At 37.3% G+C, this 19,301-nt stretch overlaps 1 protein-coding gene across 2 annotated transcripts in view; it reads left to right on the top strand.

Moving 5' to 3' along the window:
• The first annotated feature begins 2,705 nt into the window (after nt 1-2,705).
• The window catches only part of chrm2a (cholinergic receptor, muscarinic 2a), a 71,768-nt gene continuing 55,172 nt past the window's right edge, over nt 2,706-19,301 (top strand). For both annotated transcript variants that reach the window (XM_055020336.1, XM_055020337.1), the window contains exon 1: nt 2,706-2,825. The gene's annotated coding sequence lies outside the window, so the exon portion shown is untranslated. The remainder of the gene's footprint in view (nt 2,826-19,301) is intronic.

Here is a 19,301-nt window from a genome sequence, read left to right as displayed (position 1 = left end):
CAGGTATTAAAACTAAACTTTATAAGAGGTATTGTCTACATCTGTTGAACTGAAACTTTTGTTTTTGGAAAAAAACTGTAAACTGTTGTAAAACTGTTGATGAACGATAAAGACACTGACCGAACTGCTGATGCTGTGACCTTTGTGCCAGAGACCTGTTGGAAAGACTTCTTCAAAATTAAAAGAAAAATCTTCGGCACTCTGGAGAGCCGGTTGTATTTTTGTCCATCATGTGATCCTGACCTCATGACCCCCGGCTTTCCGTCAGTTTCACATTTCCCAACGCTTTGAGAAATCTTCCATAAACCAGGTTGCATTATTTATTGTTAATAAGACACAAAAATGTTTTCAAAACAACAAGAGACAAAAGACGTTTTTGGTCTTCCCTTGACTCGTCTTCTAATAAAACTAAAAGTAATTCTTACAAACGGCTCAAACTTTTCAAAAAAAGTTTAAAGTTTACCCATTGAATTGATCATAAAATTGCAGCTTTTTTATCTTATACATATATAAGAAAAAAAAATCCCACAAGAAACAAAACCAATAAATATCCACAAATTTTTTTTTTAACATATAAAGAAAGATATTAAGAGATTTTAACCTTTTTGGCAAATAATTTATTGTGGTTCTATATCAAAACAAATGCTTCCATTTTGTTGTTCCTCATGAATCAACTTATTTCCAGAGTCAAATCTCAGATTTCTTTTCTGCTTTACAGTAATTTTAGCAAAGATTTGAATGTTTTCATTAGGTCCAAGCCTGTGAACTTGTTTTATCTACAGTGTCGATTTGTGGTGTTTCAATTTACTAATGTAAGGATGAGTTCTGTTAAAGACAAATCTCCATCTGTGTTGATAAAGACATCCCTTCATCCTGGATGGAACGGCTGGAAAAGATCAAAATCCACAGGTTGTGGATTAAAAAAAAAAAAAGTTCATTAGCACTTACTTTTACATGCACATATCCGATGTATTTCCCATTTACATGATAGTGCACGAGATGACTCTTTGTTCACCGTCTCCCTTAATTTAGCAAAAATAGAGTCCATTAAAACTGTGATTTTCTGTAACTAATTGCAGCGCACTCAAGCCGGCCTTTGAGGCCGTCATGTTCATTAGCATAACACAGGAGCACATGATCCATCCACAGCCAATAAGGCGACTGTTTTCAGTACCAACATGCACACATACACACTCTTATATGAGTAAGGAACATTTTGTGAGCCTAAACAGTGAGTCATGTGCTGCAGATGTATTGTGAATAGGATGTGGTGGGTGAATTTGCTGTGTTTTTGGCTCTGATCTTCAGGTTTCCGAACGCGAGCCGACAGGTCTTTTTGTCATGTTTATAACATTCGGCGTCACCCTTCCTGGAGCTGCTCTAACGCTGTGAAAACACGTCAAAATGCGTCAAACATCTGTGACAAGATGAGAACAACCTGCACTTTGTGCATTGTTTAATCCCTCATTTTTCCCGTTTTACATATACTTCATTTTGGAAAACCACCGACTTAGATTTTTCAGCTACATTGTCAAATAATTGAGCTAAAGTAGATTTGCAAAACCTAAACAACTTCCACTTAATGCAATTATTTTTTACTGCTGATACAGAATGGCACATTTCAAAAGACACTTTTTTTCTTACATTTCAATACATTTAAACGTATATTTGCCTATATTTTGAAGCACATTCATTAGAATAAAACAGAAATGTCCTTCAAATGAGCGAGAGATTATTAGTTCTGGTGTTTGAAACTGACTGGTCTCTCCTCGTTCCTGATGGAGGATTTGCAGGATCCGGGATTTGAACGAAGACGGGAAGGTTTAGGTTTGGCTGTTCTGTCCAGACCAGCATGCTGGTAGAGTTCACTTAGCACAGTCGGCGCTGAACATGTCCAGAATATTCTAATACTGGAACATATTTAGCAGTTACAAAAGGCTTTATGTGAAATATAGAAAGTAAATTCTAAGTTTCTTATGTTTTATTCTAATGAATACAATATGAAAGGTGAATGTTGTCCTCAGGAAGGCGAAGCTTGAGGTCATCACAGAGCTCAATAAAAAGTTATCTGCTCATTGTGAGCAAGTTTCCATTTGCTTTCTTTTGCATAAGTTAATGGAGGTTTTTGCTCCCAAATGAGAGCATAAAGTTACAGCCGTTTCATCTTTACATAGTGAAACATGGGAAACAACAGCATTAAGTTCTCCCCCAGTAGATGTCAGTAAAACATTCTGATTTTTTTTTTTTTTGCTGCTAATCTCGATTTGAGCAGTTTTTAAAATTATAAAAAGTAAGCGAGAATTAAAAAAAAAGGAAAAGAAAAAAATGACTTTGTCATAACTTAATTAATTAAAAGAAATGTGTTTAATTAAACCAGAGGGAACAAGATCCACTATGGAATAAAACTGATAAAGCATTATATTTAAGAGCTTTATTGTTGGGTGTATTTTTTTTCTACAAGTTTAATTTCTATTTTAAAAGGTGAGCAGTGGTCGTGATTTTGACCAAATCTATTTCACCTTTGATTTGGTTTATTTTAATGACGCGCCGTCTCCACTTCTTGAACATAATAACTGATTCATCGCAGTCCTGGAAATGCTTCCTCACTTTTCACATCTCCTCTCTTTTCCCTTGCGCCCTCTGTCTCTCTCTCTCTCTCTTTCTCTCTCTCTCTGCCACCTCCTCCCCCTTTCTCCCCTCTCCCTCCTGTGCAGCCGACGCGCTTCTCGTCTCCAGAACCTCGACTCCACAAGCATGTCCTCAGACATGCAGTCACGGTGGCATGAAGCGACCCAAAAGACGCCATCGGGACAGCATATGCGCGGGTAAGCTTCGATCTGTTCCCCCTCACTCATGTGCAACAGCCGACCTGCATCCTGGCGCATCCAGAAACTGGTTTATCTAAAAGCTCCAAATTGAGCGTTTTTATTCCCTTCTGTTTTCTGACAGATAGGGTGGATCAGTTTTTACAGGAGGATTTAAGCTCAGACTTTTTAGATGCTGAGCGCCACATTTCTAGTTTAATTAGCATCCAGGGTAAAAATGAAATCTTGGAGAATTTTATAAAGTTGTTGTTCTTCTCCGTTTCTGGGTTGTAAACTTACCTGAAGAAAATACACAAAGGCGTGCAAGTTTTCCTGATCATTTTATTGATCAGATGATCAGAAAGAAAAAAAAACGCGTCTGTTTGTTTGTTTTGTTTAGCGGTGATGTAAGTGAAATGTTTGATGCCTGATCCTCCGCTGCCTGTGCCATACCGACTCCAGTGATGGACGTGGGCATTTTGTGAATCTGCGCAAATGCGAATTTTCTCAATGGATTTCTCTGCGCCAAATTTACGCGCGAACCCAAATGCTGATTGTCTGAAGCGGGCTAAACATCAGCGTGTCCCGGTATTCCCACCCAGTCTGCTGAACTTCTTTTACAAGATGTTTCCTTCGCCTGTTTGGATTTTGCGCTCTCGGTGCGCTCTGGACACACGCGCCCTCGCATCTCCTAGAAAAAAACAAACTTATTTTATTTTTCATGAACCAATTGGATCAGAATCAAGTTTTCATCTTTTGATGTCATAAAACCCAAATCCATGAATGTGCAGCAGCTGAAAACAGACCCAGAAAGCTTAGCGGTGTTTAATAAAATCATTTTTTAATATACATCATTCCAAACTGACGCTTAAAAGAGACGCGCTGACAATATAGTTCCCGTTTATGCAACTGATTCAATCCGCCAAATGTTGGGCAGTGATGGTAAATTTTGTACCAAGAATGTTGAGCTCGTTTTTTTAAAAGATGGGAGAAATAAAGATTTGCGTCGCAGCCTCGCCAGATGTGCGTAAAACGGCGCAACAGACTGGATTTGGAACAACATGTCTTTCACATGAGGTTGTGTTTGTTTATCATAAATATAATTTCTTATGCTCGGATCTTCAAAGACGTGCACTCAAATATATACATGTAGTTTTTTTTTTTTTTTTTCAATAAATCTAATAGGGAGCGATATTTATTTCACTGTTTTCTTGGTACCGTCATCGTGTTTGGCTCCACCGCGTTTCACTTTTTCCTGAACAAAACATCAACTTAGAGCAGCTTGGTGGTTTCTGGCAGAAGGGGGCAGATTTTTCGTTTTCAGTGTCGATCATCAGAGCGGTGGGGTGACTGGTGTTGGCTGAGATAGGTTTTAGAGCCTGACCATTTTATTTCCCTGAGATGCTAAAAGAAAATTCAATTTGCATGATCCAGTGGTTTGTATGGAATTGATGACTCTTGTTGCTGTATGGATGGATGGATGTGGAGAGGAAATAATTTCTGCTTTTACTGATAAGGACAATTATTCTGTTATTCCAACAGCTACTCATGCATCTGACGAAATGTAAATTGGAGGAATTTGAGGTTGTAATGCTTTGCTGTAAAGCAGGAGCAACAGAGTATGTTCACTTTTACTCAGTACTGTGTGTTTAAATGAGCTCTCTGGCTTGACTTTAAACTCCCAGCTGTAATTGGACTTGTTTGAAGAGTGGGCTGGTGTCGCCTTGGTATCTTACGGACGCATGACATGAGAGAAGGTCGATTTTGGGTTTCAGTTCTGCAATTTCATGAAAGAAATGATACGACATTTGTGATTGGAATGCACATTTTCTGCTTTTAAGCTTAAGTTTATAATCAGGAAATCCAAGCTGCTGCAATTTAGAACAATGGTTCTAAAGTTGGGGTCAGGGGGCCAATTATGGGTCATGAATCAACAAGTTTGGGGTCAAAAGAGCCTCCTCAGAATTTGTACCAAATAAAAACATGAGATGACCAACAGTGTTCATGTTTTTACAAAAGTAAATCTGTAATTTAAAAAAAATGTACTTAGCCAAATAAATTTTAGCTAATTTTTTTTTAAATAAACACTTTAATGTGTTTTAACAAATAGAATTAAAGTGTCCAAAATTTCAAACTGTTTCAAAGAATTTGTAGTAAGTTTAGAATAATAAACTTCATGTATTTTTGTATTTGAACTGTAGGTTCACAAGAAATCATATAAAATCAGATACTTATAACTTTATGTAGTACAAATAAAGTTTCAATTTATTTATCAATTTCTTAGTAATGGTAATGTTTGGTTAATACTTAAATTGTCAGCAATAATTTTTAATTTCCATAAAAGTCATTTAAGTACAAGTTACATTTGTAACCAAAATGTCGTCATATTGCAGTTTCAAAACCTATTAGCCTAGCGAGGATTAGCTTTAGGAGCTAACACCAAGGAACTCATTACGGTTGCTTCTAAACAAAGCTCCTGTATTTACAATAAAATAGATTTATAATCATCCACAGCTGAACGACATTGGCCAACTAAAATGTAGTTTTTTTTATGTTTAACATTTTTAATCCTAACTGCAACATTTTTTAGAAATGTTTTTATCTTTCTTTAAAAAAAAAAGAAAAAAAAAGACCCAAAAATGTTGTCACAACTGTACCAAGAAATTTGATCAATCCCAAACAACTTTTAACCTCAGACATTGGTTTATATCTTTGAATGTTTTGGGGCTTTTCTGGGTATGTTCAAGAAAAACTTAGCTTGGCTTTGGTTGGATTAGAGGTAGGGCTTTGGCATCATTAACTAAATTGCCTCTTGGCTGTGATCTGTTGCTTCTGTAAGCCTTTGCTAAACTCCAACCCACGTCTCACCACTGCATTTCATCTGCTGCTTTCTCTCTGTGCATCTTCAAAAACGTTCCCTGGACTTTCTGCTGTCTATTTTCACTTATCGTCCTGTCTTCCACGCTGATAGTGATGGATTAGGTTTGCTTGCTGTGTGACTGCAGAGCTGTTTGATTAGTTTTCTGTCTTTGTTGTTACAGACTTTGTAAACCTACTCAGGTTTTTCCAAGGACAGCTGTGTGATTTGCCCCAATTCAAACCTCCTGCACCGACTCAACTCATATTAGTAAACAGATGCTCTACTCTGAAGATACCTGGGTTAAAAACATTTTGGTCGTGACGATTGTCATCATCTGCCTATTTATGAGCCAAACAATAATAGAGCCTAAATGTGGAGCACATTGCCCCCTGTGGACAGAACACATGTTGGCACGTTTGAGTTCAGTTTTATGCAGTTCTTATCATATGAGGACGTCAACTGTCATTGTGCTTCATAATAGCCAGACGTGTAAAGAGTGCAAATTACTTGCTTTCTTGGCAACATTCAGATGGAATACAGAGAAAAGAGACAGAAGGAGGAGGCGCATGCCAAAGCTGCTACTTACCATGGATGCACATTGAACACATATTTCTAAATCTGTGTTCTTGGCAGGTGTTGTATCAGTGTTTGAGACCAGGTTGCCTTTTGCAAAAGTTAAATTTAGACATTATTCCATGGACACGAGCGTCCCCGGTTGTGCTCAGTGCACATTAGCGAATCTTTGTATCTGGCACTCAGAAAGAAATGTCTAATTATCACGCTTTCAACCGCAGCAGGCTTCTCTATTCGCCACCGAGCTTCTGCTCTAATCGCTTTCTTTTCCTGTCATTACACCGTGTTTTATTTTTTTACGTAATTAAAATTTTATTTTTGCCTTGTGTGGATGAGTTGGGGGGGGTCTGTTCGCTGTCGACTGGGTGCTGAATGAAGGTTCACTTTAGCAGAAGCGGAAGAATGGCTTGACTAATGTATGGAAATCCAAAGGAAGAGATGAAAGGAGATTCTCTGAAGTGGTTTACGTAACAGTAAACATACCATTCACATATATGTGGAGAACTGGATGAGGACGATGAATATCTATCTGCAGTTCCACCCGTTTGCATACAGAGGATTTATGATCAAACTTGCATGTTTAATGAATTCCAAAATAAATTCTAAAAGGAAGAAATAGACGCAGAAAACATCACAGAGTGAGGTACGTACAAGCTCAAATACAGACATACGCGCCTTTAAAAAGTGTGCCTAGATCACATGACCGTTATATTTGAGATCAGGAATTTTTAAAGGCTTATCTTTATCTTTTCAAAATCAATCACCATTCTGTTGGAGCGGCAGATTTGAGGTGAAGTTAATAAATTTACCAGCAATCTTTTTATATTCATTATGTCACCGAATTCTTGTAATTATCAACTATCACTGGCAATAAAACAGTCCCACAGAATGAAGCTGCCACCACCATGCTTGATTAGTGGGAATGTCAAAAAGTCCTAATTTTGTCTCACCAGTCCACACACTTTCCAAAAAGTCTGGGATTTCTCCAGTATGTTTTTTGGCAAATCTTGAGACATGCCTTTTTGTTGGTTTTATTCATTCCTTTGGTAAGCAGTTGTTTTTGCCTCAGGTCTCTCCCATTGATGTCACTTTTGCCTGGTCTCTGTTTCTTCTTGTTGAATCATAAACACTGAGTTTAACTGGAGCAAATGAAGCCTGCAGTGCTTTGGATGTTGTTCTGGATTCCTTTTATGGCCTTCTGGGTGAGTTGAGTCATTTTGATAAGCCTGTCACTCTTGGAGTGGTTCGCCACCATTCTATTAGTTTTTCTGTTTGTGGATAATGGCTCACATTGCGTTTCACTGCAGTTCCAAAATTACTTTGTTGCACTTTTCTTGACAGATATCCAGCATGTCAAAAACGTTGTTTTTATTATGGTCTTTAATTTCTTCTCAAGTTTTTATGCGTTTCATTTTGAGATCATTTCGCACGTTGCCAGCAAAGTTTATGTCAATTCTTGATGCTATGGGTGATGGCCTCATCTATAAACTGTATTTAAACATTTCTTCAATAATTTCAAGCATTTAAGTGCCAAAACGTTTTCATATCGTCGTATGTTTAGGTTCAAATAAACTCTTTCTTGCATTTAACTGTAACTTTTAAGATTCAATTACACTGCTGTTTTCAGTGCAAAATAAATGTCAAATAAATCATTTCAAAGCCACAATTAAATATTCTTCAATGATGAATGTGTGCAACCTTATAATCAGAAATACAAATGGTTTTTTTAACCCTAAATATTCACATGGTGGCATTTCCTCACTTAAAAACATTCAGATTTTCGTGTGCTGAGGCCGTTTTTTCAGCTGGAAGGACAAGTGGCCACTGTACCCTTTGTTATCCTCCTTATCAGATGCTGAATGACTGGAGTGCTAAGCTATATGAGGTGCCGCTAAACCACTGCATGAAGTGGCATTGATTGGAAAGGATGTGAGGAGGGCGATTCCTCCTTAAGGTCATTATCTTGTAGAAAGAGAGCGTTAGATGAAACAAACCCAAGTAATTGCATTTGGGACAAAGGACTTGGGATTGGAGGAATAAGAAGTACTTAAGCACGCAGTCAGCATATTTTACCAACATATGAATGGTTTCAGTGGTGGAAGACTTGCTCAAAAATCTTTGCTGGAGTTTGCTGTCAGAATGAGCTCATGGAAAAAGACACAAATCCCAAATACACAAAGCTCACAATTCAAATGCAACCTGTAGAGGCATGTTTGCAAAAACGGTGCTTAAGATATGATTCACCATCAGCCTGTGAATAAATTTACAGGTAAGGATCTGGCTCTGTGATTAAACTGCCATTCGTGGCTCTGGAACCAATTCAGACGTCGTAAATCAATACTTTCTCATTAATTCAGACCCGCGTTAGCAGATACTAATTCTACGCAAGACCAACAGCAGCAAGTTGTAAGCAAAGTGGCCCATTTTAACCCTTAATGTTGCACTTTGAGAATATGCTTGCAAAAAAGAGACCATATGAACATACAGAATACATTTAGAGGTATAAAACTTAGCATTCTACAGTGATACTCATTTTAAACTACATTATCTCCAATTCCTGATTCAATTTCTTCATAGGGTGTCTAAGAAATCTGCTGTCAAGCCCACGTTCCTATTTATGGATCACTGTGGATAAGAACATTAGTGGATTTTTACATGTTTTGGCACATTCTTTATTTGATTTTATCACCATCTGCAGATTAAATCAGTTCCAGCTCCATTTTGTTTCAGTAATGCTACATAAAAGTCTGGGATTTCACAAACTCTCATCATTTGTGGAGGTTATGGTGGACCCAAATGCAGGTAGAATTGAGCATTGAGTAGATGGTGATATATATATATAAAAAGAGAATTTACAAGAAAGGACAAGTGCCTGGAAGATTAAATATAAAGTATTGAAATGGTAGTAATTAAAACAACAAAAGATAACAATGCCTTGCCTGGTGTGGACACAAGTGTATAATACACAGACAAAAACCCTGCTAGTTCTTTGTGTCTATTCCTAATAACCCTAAAGTTTGTGGAGGTAACTTGAGAAATCCTAAAAGTGCTGCACACAACTAACAATGAATATAGTCAGAAAACACTGGACATCAGGACATCAGTCTCATTCAGCACCATTTCCTGCCAAGTCCATGCACCTTTGCAATTTTAATTTTCCACATATTGGGATTGTTTCCTGCAATTTCAATGAAAAGGTAATAACTGTCTCACAATGCAACTTTGTGTTCATTCAATGGTTTATGTCCCTCAATAGTCTTACATATTGTATTGAGCTGACAGGAACTGCATTATCATGTTCTGTGGGATCATTACCACCACTTAATCCATTAACATGATCCATCAGTTAGAAACACTGTCTACTTCCGAACAATTGTTTAACTTGCCTGACAGAAAGAGAGAATAATCACAATCTTCATATTTATTCATGTCTTCAAAAAGAAACTACCTGCTTCAGAACGTACATATTGTCAATAAATGATTATGCCATGAATAGCTGTAAAAAATGTGAAGGTTTACAGTCTAAAGAGGAATTTAAATGGTTTAATCATCCATCCATGCTTGATAAAACGACTCATGCAAACTGTTTATATTTCCAAAGTGGGTTTATAAATGCATGCATATAAACTTAAACAAATCAGGGTGGCAATATTTTCAGACAACTGTTTACATTTCAGATATGTTACAGTAAAGATTGTAGAATTACATCTGAAACATTTATTATGAAACACACCATATTTGTGTGTGTATAAAAAAATTGCAGACTTGGCAATGGCTCAAAGAAGCATTTAAATCAATGATTAGTGCAACACTCTTCTGTGATATTGAATTGCAGGACATGGATTGATGATTCTTTAGCCTCTTAGACAAGAACGTAAAAATGTCCCAGAGCTTCAAAACACTATAATCTGTTTGTCCTTATTATTCACGTCACAGAGCGGCGTTTTCTTTTTAATCAAACTTGATGCAGATCGTCCTTGGCGGAGGTACCTTGCTGAACTGGATCGTCTTTTCTCTGCAGCATTTATTTTCTGTATCTAAACAGCATCGAAGCAGCAGCAGAGGCAGGATTCATAGCAACGTTCCAAAGACCTCTGGAGGTTCCTCCAAATGTGATGCACACTCCAAAAACCTCAGGTGTTCCTCAGTCTTGCCGCTCATCCGGCATTAATGCTGGGCCTCCATTCCCACTTCCCAATTACTCTGAGCCTCAGTGCCAGAAAGTTCCAGACGGCCACTTCGAGTGCTTGGCTGGACTGTTATCGTTTGTTCCATGAAGCATTCAGATTTCACTAGACCAATCAACTGTCACCTGTGCTTGACAGGGAGATGCGATTACAAATTGCCAGAGAGCCGACTGCCTCCACGACAGAACAGTCACAGACATTTGGGACCAAAATAACAGCACAGTTTTTAAACAGAGAATTTAAACTCACTTAGGCTGCATTCACACAAAAAGTTGTTTTGTTTTTTTAACAGTTCAACAAGAAAGGATTGGGTTAAGATAGAATTTTTTAAAATTTCAACAATAGAAACCCCAACTGGTTGTCGCAGACTCTTGTAATGTAAATGGTCCAAACATGACAGAACGCCGCTGGAGATGCTGCGTGCGTGGGCGTTTGTGAAGTAGCCCTGTGTGACTTTTGCTTCTTGTTGGCCAGGAGTGCTAACAAGCAATTAGCCAACGGGGCGAGAGCTCGGTATTTCAGGAGGCGAAAGCCAATCATAAAAATACTTTGGTCTCTTTTCGTTTCGATTTGACAGAAGCTTTGGAGTTGGAGCAAGAAATGACATCGGTTACAAAAAATGATTGAGAAAGAAAAATAAGGCAGCAAGGAATCTTGTTGCACACAACATTGGATTTACAAATAAGTTTTGATGATTTACCACAGATTGCATGGGAGTGTTTATGACGCATTGCAATTAAACCAACATCAATCAATTTACTCTTAAGTGCAAGCCAATGAAGTGAATTCTTTTGAAAAAGCAATAACAATCAAACTGTCTTCCTGGAGGTATTGCTGTCGTAATTACTGGCCTGGCAGAAGCTGATAAACAGGAATGATCACCCAATAAAGGCACTTTATGTTTTTAATGCATTTCTCGGTTCTCACCAGAGATTCTCTCGTTCTGCCCGGATTCAGACTGAAATTTAAGTGTCTTTTGGATAAATAGTCATTAATTTCTGTAGGAATGTATGTTAATTGAGGTTTTGTGCTGGTATCTTATTGATTATTTAAAAAAACAACAACATGAAAACACTAAAAAGGGGAGTAGTAAAAGTAGTTAGTGATCAAGATGCAAAAGCTTTATATGCAATGAAACCATGTGCATCAAAACCCCTGAGTGAAATGAAGCTGGGGATTTTTGGTTAGTCACTGATACAATACCACATTACTCTCAAGAAGACCCTATTATAACAGTTTAACTTGATTTGAGGTTGATCAGATTCTCTTTACTTGAAATAATTGTGCAACAAGAAGCCTGAAAGCACAAACTGCATCAGAAGTTGAATTTATCAAACTTCTAGCTTAAGGGTGTGCACATTTATATAATTAGGTCATTTTAAGTTGCGACATCTTGCTCCAACAAATTTGTTTGTTTTTCATTCCAGTAGAACAAGATACTGCAGTAAATGTGAAAAGATGCTAAAGCAATTCATCTTTTGACCAAAACCTGGCATTTGACTGGGCTGTGCACACTTTTTATATCCACTGTAACTCGTTTCTCGCTGCTTTAGATGATCGTTAATCCAAAAAAGTTTCTCTTCTTGAAGTTCAAAATAAGTGTGAGAAAAAAAACACACAGTTGAAATTTTTCCAAGCGTTTAGAAATTGCCCAACACAGTGTGAAACAGTTATGCTTTTCAGATCTCCAGTGAAACAATGGAGCATGTGTGATATGAAAGCTGAATTAGAGCTGCTGCCTACAAGGCAGATGACTTGACACAAAGCTTAGCACTGTGTACACACACATCAGATTAACTCCCGCTCTGACCTTGGTTATTGCGGATAAAAATCAAACGGCAAACATTCCCGTCACCTTGAGACTTTGGTGCATAATCTTAGACATCTGGTGGAGGAGAGCTGGGGTTAACATTAATTAGTCCAGCAACAATCACTGTCACCGTTATTGCAAACTGTGTCGGCTCTTCTTTTGCAGATCAAGGACCTGTTTATGCCCCAGGTGTAACCAAGTTCACCCAGTGTTTGTTTAATGGTCTCAGGTTTTATAAACTATAGTTACCTTTTATGTGGTTGGCCGGTTTAATTCATTGACTCTGTCAGGACTGTCCTTTTAAAGTAAACTTGAGACAAAATCCAGATAATGGTAGTAAATACCGCTGACTTGTTTGATGGCATTCGGTGGAAGTCTGCCTTTTTTCCCCTTATTTGAGGTTCCCTAGAGACAGTTGTAGAAATCACTGGAATAAGATGTGGAGTGTTATTTAATCATGCGCAGGAAATAGGGTCAAGCAACACGTCCACAGGATAAACAGCACTGCATTGTTTACAAGACAAAACATAGCCTGAGATTACTTGCACACTTGCTAAGGCAATGTGACAAAGTCATCTGAGACCTGAGATGTCTCACCTTCCCTCAGGCTTCACTGTAAGAAATCTGAAGACACTGTACTCAATCCGAAGCTCTGTACATAGACGTTGTTTAGTCTGACATTCTCAAAGACAATCCCTGAAGGTCTGTGGAACTCTTTCCAGGTGAATGATTTGACATTTAGAAGAAATGCCAGCAAGAAAGGAAAGTGTGCACTCTTTTTATATATATATATATATATATTGTTTGAGCCTGGACTTGCCTGTGAGCTGTTGAACTTGCAGGGTTTCTATTTGCATTCTGCTGCGGACATAAGCTTAGGTTTGGTGCATTTTACAAGCTCTTTTTGAACCCCTTTGGCCCTCTGTTCACCGTGTCAGAGCGAGAAATGCTTTTATTTGACTTGACAGGAACAGGACTCCTGACAGAGTCCAGAGACTGAGCTGTATCAGTGGAACACAAACAGACTGTGGGATGGAATCACTGTGTGAGGCACCCGCCTCCCCAGTGTTCACACTCTCTGATGGCCTTTTTTGACAGCCTTGTCACAAAAAAAGCAAAGCAGAAACGAGTCTGATCATATGAAACTTCTCAAAGGTTGGGAAACAAAACAATTTCCCACTTTTTTTTTCTGTACCCGCATTATCAAAATGGAGAGTTTTGATTGTCATTGTAAACAACAAGCCTTGCTATGTGCAATGAAATTATGAAGGCAACATCAGGATGCTGTTCAATAGAAATGTACTAAATAACATTTTCATGTCCTATTATGTTTTTGATACTCGAAACATTTCACTGAATTACAGGTACACTTTATACTTTGTTATCCAAGTGTGCAAATTTTGATTCCCATACATTATCACACACCAGGGGTCTCCAGCTCTCGTTCTCTAGTGCTGCTGCCCTAAAACTTTTGGATCCATCCTTTTTGGCATGTCAACTAACTTTCAAAGGTCTGGCCATCGATCATTCATTTGATTCAGGTGTGTTGCAGCAGGGATATGTCAAAGGCACTGGAAAACCAGAGTTGAGATCCCTTGTCATGAACAATTTTCAAGCAATAATAGGCATGTGGTAGTTAATTCAGTCAATGCATATGAAGGTTTTACAAATGTACAGGTTTCAAAACTGGTTACTATTTGACTTTCAACTTATTGGTTTAATTTATACTTCCAGAATCACTGCATGGATCTTTTTTTTTTTTTTGTAAAACGTGGAAGCATACTTATAAAGTGTTTTCATATGATGTCATTAAGCTGGGTGTGATCGTGTTAAAGGCATAGAAAATGCAGCCAAACGGCACTCTGTTCCTTCCTGAACTCTCATTCTTTTCACAAAATTAAACCACAATTTGAACTATATGCACATGCACATTTTACGTCAGGTAAATGCTGTTAATATTATTTTTTAGGTTTTAAAGTGTTTGAGTTGTATATCTTTACCACATACATGCTCTGTACTTTTGCTCTACTCTCTGCTGCATTATGGTCTGCAGAGGACCCTCATTGATGGTCAAATCTAATGTGTCAAAGTAGGAAAAACGAATAAACCATGCAAGAAAGTTTGTTCTTCCTTCCTCTTGCATACATGCTTGTCACCATTTCTTTTTCCCTGCTGGGGCTTTGTACAAGATTCTTGTGTGGACCTCATTCTACTCTCTGGACATACTCACACAGTTTTTACTTTGCATGTTTGATTTATTTGTTTACATTTTAATGGTCTCCCAATTCTTTAACAAATGACTTCAGGTGCTCTCATTGGTAGAGAGTTAGTAAATATTGGTTAACTGGAAGTAAGGCTGGAGAGAAGCTCTGAGTCCTTGTCCCAATCAATCTTCCCTCATATGGATCTTTATTTTGGATTAAAACTACACCTTAATGTTTAACCAAAACAGAACGGCACATTATGCAACATTCAAAAAACTCAAACATGACAAAGATGGAAATGCAATCCCAGCAACAAATGCACTCAGAAAGTCACATTCTTTTAAAACTGAACACATTAACAAGAACTGAAAGTTGTATATAATATTTTAGCGTCTAAATAAATACAATATCAATTATAAAGAGCCTGAACTGGAGTAAGCAGACACTTGTGCGCTCTTTGCAAATAATAATTTATTCAGTTTAGGCCTGGAAGCAGTTCTCCTTTGCTGATTTAGAGAGAAAATATTGTCCAACAAACTGAAGGATACATATACAGTAAAGCTGTTTCATGAGGAAAATACAGAAGTAAAGTTAACATCTGAATTAAATCTTCTAAATCAACAGCTAAAAATTGAAGGTGCTCCAAAAATAACCCATTAAAAAGCTACAAATGGTACTTTGGGCTTGGATGGACAACAAAACATGCATGCCGACATATGAAACTGTACATGAAGGAACATCTGTGACCCATCAGTCGCTTGTGGCACTTCGGGTTAAATTTTGTGACGTCTATTTAATAGTAAGCCTTTAACATAACTGGTTATAAAGTTACAGCAAATGTTCTGTGCAAATTTCAGCTAAAACGGTTGCCTCATTGATCATAGTGACAATGGGGTCGTCTCATGAGTTGAGATGTGCCAAAGTCTCCCTCTCCAGACAGATTCTCCAACTGCTGGTTCACTTTGTCTTTAACACTTTTAACTTGACAGCCTGACAGCTCAAATAGCCTGCATTGCTATGCAGGTGCATCAGTCTCGACTTTGTCAATCAGGACTAGCGTGCAAGGTCGTCCCACTTCTCCGCAGTGTTACACGCTTTTCTGGTTCGATCAATACCGTTAAAAATAGGTGGAGAAAGAAAGTTATTGAATTGCTTTTCACCCTTAAATATCCAACATGTTTTACAGTTTCTGAGTTCAATTTCTGCTTTTTCTAAAAATTGTTACATGAATTAGAGATTTGCTAAAATTCAGGAGTGAAATCTATTTTTTGAAGAAAGCAGGTCATTGTTTTTCTTGATGCATTAAAGATTAAGTGGAAAACTGACAGCAGACAGTGATGAAAAAAGCATTTTTATAAAATAATTTTCAGAGGATATGCAGAGCATCCTACATACAGTCACATTGTTTGTCCTTCATTAAGTTAAATTAAATAATAACTTACAATGAAGAAAAATGTCACTTGAAGACTCCAGAGCAGTTTAAATCATTTAGATTTGTGACCCGGTGTCCTCTAAAAAGTTTCTATGCCCTTCTAAAGAATGACAGCTGATGTTAAATACTATCATATGCTTTGATTTCACACAAAAGGACATGTTGATTGTCTAAAAATTTTTTATATAGAAATCTCCACATTGACCAATTTAAAATTGGCTGGTATAAAAAAGTAGAATGATGCCAATGATTCCAGGACAGAGTGCTTGGACATGTCAGGTAGCAATTAGCATTACACTGTCAGTGAAGGTCATAGGAGTCATTTTTTATTTTAAAGTTATTCTAAATGGCTTCAATTGTTTCCTCTGAGTGTATCAGAGGGTTATAGAAACGTTATGGTGTTGGAAAGCATAGGTTACTGAGCATATTTACATTTATTTTGCTTTATCCACTTCCTAATACAGTATGCATGATAGAAAGGAGATCTGCCAACATCTCATAAACACCTATTCTTTAATAGTTTTTGTGCTAAAACCAGGACTGGACTTAGTTCTATAAAGCTTAGAATGAAAATGAAAGTACTCTGTTTTCCCACAGGGGGAACATTAGGTAATCTATTTACATTCAAACCGGTAAGAAATGTAAAAAACTGAAAATAACAGTAAGAGACTGTACAGTGTGGATACATTTGCAACACGAGACAAAAAAGTACAACTATTAAAAATAACATCCTGATTGGAAAGTGCCACTGAGTAGAATCATTAAGCATGCACAAGGTGTATTAGTGTATAAAAAAAACTATTACAAGAAATGTTGAAAATTACACATTACAACAGGGGTATTATTTGAAAAAAAAAAACTGCAAGTTTGCTGGAAGAAGTGAAAGTTATAGGAGGAAGGATATGCGATAGCAGTTTTTGGGGCATCAAGGATGCAGCTTTCTGTCACTGAAGCATCTCTCCAGTTTTATGCACGGGCTGGGAGACACTGTCCAACACTGATGTTATTTTATATTTTACTACAACTACACCAAAGAAGATGCTGAGTCAGAAAAGTTTTGAAGATGGGAGAGGGAAGTTTGGTTTTTCTCAAAAAAAAGCTTGAAGCTGCTTCATTATCCCTCTTAAAACATCTCGAGTAAATATTTGATCTTCCTAAGTGATCTAAGTGCAATTAAACTGTTAAACTGCACAAATCACACTATTTAACTCAGTACCCCTGCATGCAGATGCCTGAATAGCACTAAGCCATTTATAAATGCTGTTTAAATGATAGGCATGTTTATAGATGCTCCTTACAGTCCTGACTAAATACAGTTAATGTCTTTTACTGGCAATGAATTTTCAGTTTTCATACTCTGTTATGAAAACTGACAACATCAAAAGCGTTTTTGCATAGTTTTATGATTTTTAATTACAAGGGGAAGTGGTTCGAGCACAAAATTATCAGAAACACTTTTTGGCACTTTCAGAGCTCCCAATTTGAGAACATTTAAAAAGCTTGATGAATACCTGCTTTAAAACACTTGCGTAGGCTTGATGAAGAATGTGAAATCTTAATGAGGTTGGAAAAAAATACAGGGGCGTCTTTACTGCCTTCATCTAAAGCACCGCGAGAAGCAATATACTAGAGTCAAAATAATATTGCAACAATTAAGGAATTCAGCTCAGAACACCTGTCATCTCATTCTTTTTATCCTGCATGATGTTCTTTACACCATAAAGTAAATCTATCTGTATGACTTATATTTTTAAAAATTTCACCTGTTTTAAGAATGCATTTGTAGTAGAATACATTAATTTGTTTTGCTGACAATTATACAGCTGAACCAATTATAAAATTATAATTATATTATAAACTGATTGAAGGAAGTGGAAAATTACTACCAGTAAGGATGCCACTTATGGTGAAAAGAAAATGTAACTGTTATCTACTAACTGGACACCTCAGTGGTGTCCAGTTAGTACACTTAACAGTTAATTGCTAAAGTTTCACTTGCATCATTGACACTTTTAATTGTTTGTGCCCTATTGACAAAAAACATAAGTCAATGCTTGTCAAGTTTCCGTTTCTTCTGATTCAGATTTTATTTGTGTCCTAAATGAGCAATTGATGTCACAGCAAGTATAAAAAATAAAAGACAAAGTATCAAAGTAAAAAACAAAACAAACAAAACTATAACATAGAAACTTACAATAACATGAAATCATGCACTCTCGTTTATGGATCAAAGATTTTGAAAAAAGTCTGTTTTAACATTTGAATAAAATCTAAATATTGTGAATAAAACCATACATTTTGTGGAATTGAAATAGTTTGTGCATGTCTCTGGCTGAATCTGTCACTATTTCATGACAGTTGCCCTACTGAGCGCCAGAGCTGCTGCCAGTGGAGGAACTAAATAGGTTGTATGTATGTGAGAAACCGCAAGCGGCTATCACTCTCACACAGTTCTGGATGGCTTCGAGATCCCATTCTGAATTCCATCAAATTTCAGGGTATATTATCTTCCTGGCGAAAATGAGTGTCACACATAACCAAGGCTTTTCACCACCGATTGCCACTGCAGAGGAAGAGGAGTTGACTTTATTATTTCAGAAATAACTACAATATATCATTAAAGTCTAGCATTTGAACATGCTTTGTTGCTCAAAATTCTTCAAAATGTGCACATTCCTGTCAGGCAAAAAAATAAAAAAAGCATTGAAGGGACAGTTTTACAATATATAGAATTACATAATTAATGTAGTCTTCTCTAAATGATTAATACTTGCTAATTTAGCATTGCAAACCAGTTGGGTTTTACATAAATCAGATGTAACTTGCAGTCTGTTCTCAAAATTTTCTTCTGTGGCAAAGAATCTGGAGCATAAGAGGAACAAAGACCAACTCAAACTTCTCCTCTAATACATCATTTACTTCATGCAATCCCAGTGAACATACAAGTCAGAGAGTGTTCAGCACAACACACGAGAGGCATCGTAACTCACTTATGAGTTGCAATGCTCACTTGACAACAGCTCACCAGACAGTTGTCAAAGCTGCCCAAATTGTGAGCGCAGTCCTGTTGCAGTCATAAATGTTAATTGGTCTGTGTCATTAGGTATTCAGCTCCCTCAGATGTTAAGATGATGCAATGACCAGATAGATCGCTGAAGGGCTGCCCCTCTTGATGCTGCCCACTAATTTCAGCCTCTTGAAATGTGAAATTTAGTCCTTCCAGAGCAGCACCGTCACATAAGTTAAACGATAATTACGTTTCCTCCAGCCCAACAGATTCATTACAGCAAACATCTTGTCAGATATGAAATTCCTGGAAGAAATCCAAAGGGAACAAAATCCCCATTCCACCTCTTGCAGTTAATTGCAAATCATGGTGTCACTTTTCATGGTGCAGCAATGCTCCCTTGAGTGCAGCTCGTCCAATTATC

This window comes from Poeciliopsis prolifica, unplaced genomic scaffold, assembly GCF_027474105.1.
Source record: "Poeciliopsis prolifica strain line A6 unplaced genomic scaffold, Auburn_PproV2 SCAFFOLD067, whole genome shotgun sequence".
NCBI lineage: Eukaryota > Metazoa > Chordata > Actinopteri > Cyprinodontiformes > Poeciliidae > Poeciliopsis > Poeciliopsis prolifica.
This window is presented reverse-complemented; position numbering and strand designations above follow the sequence as displayed.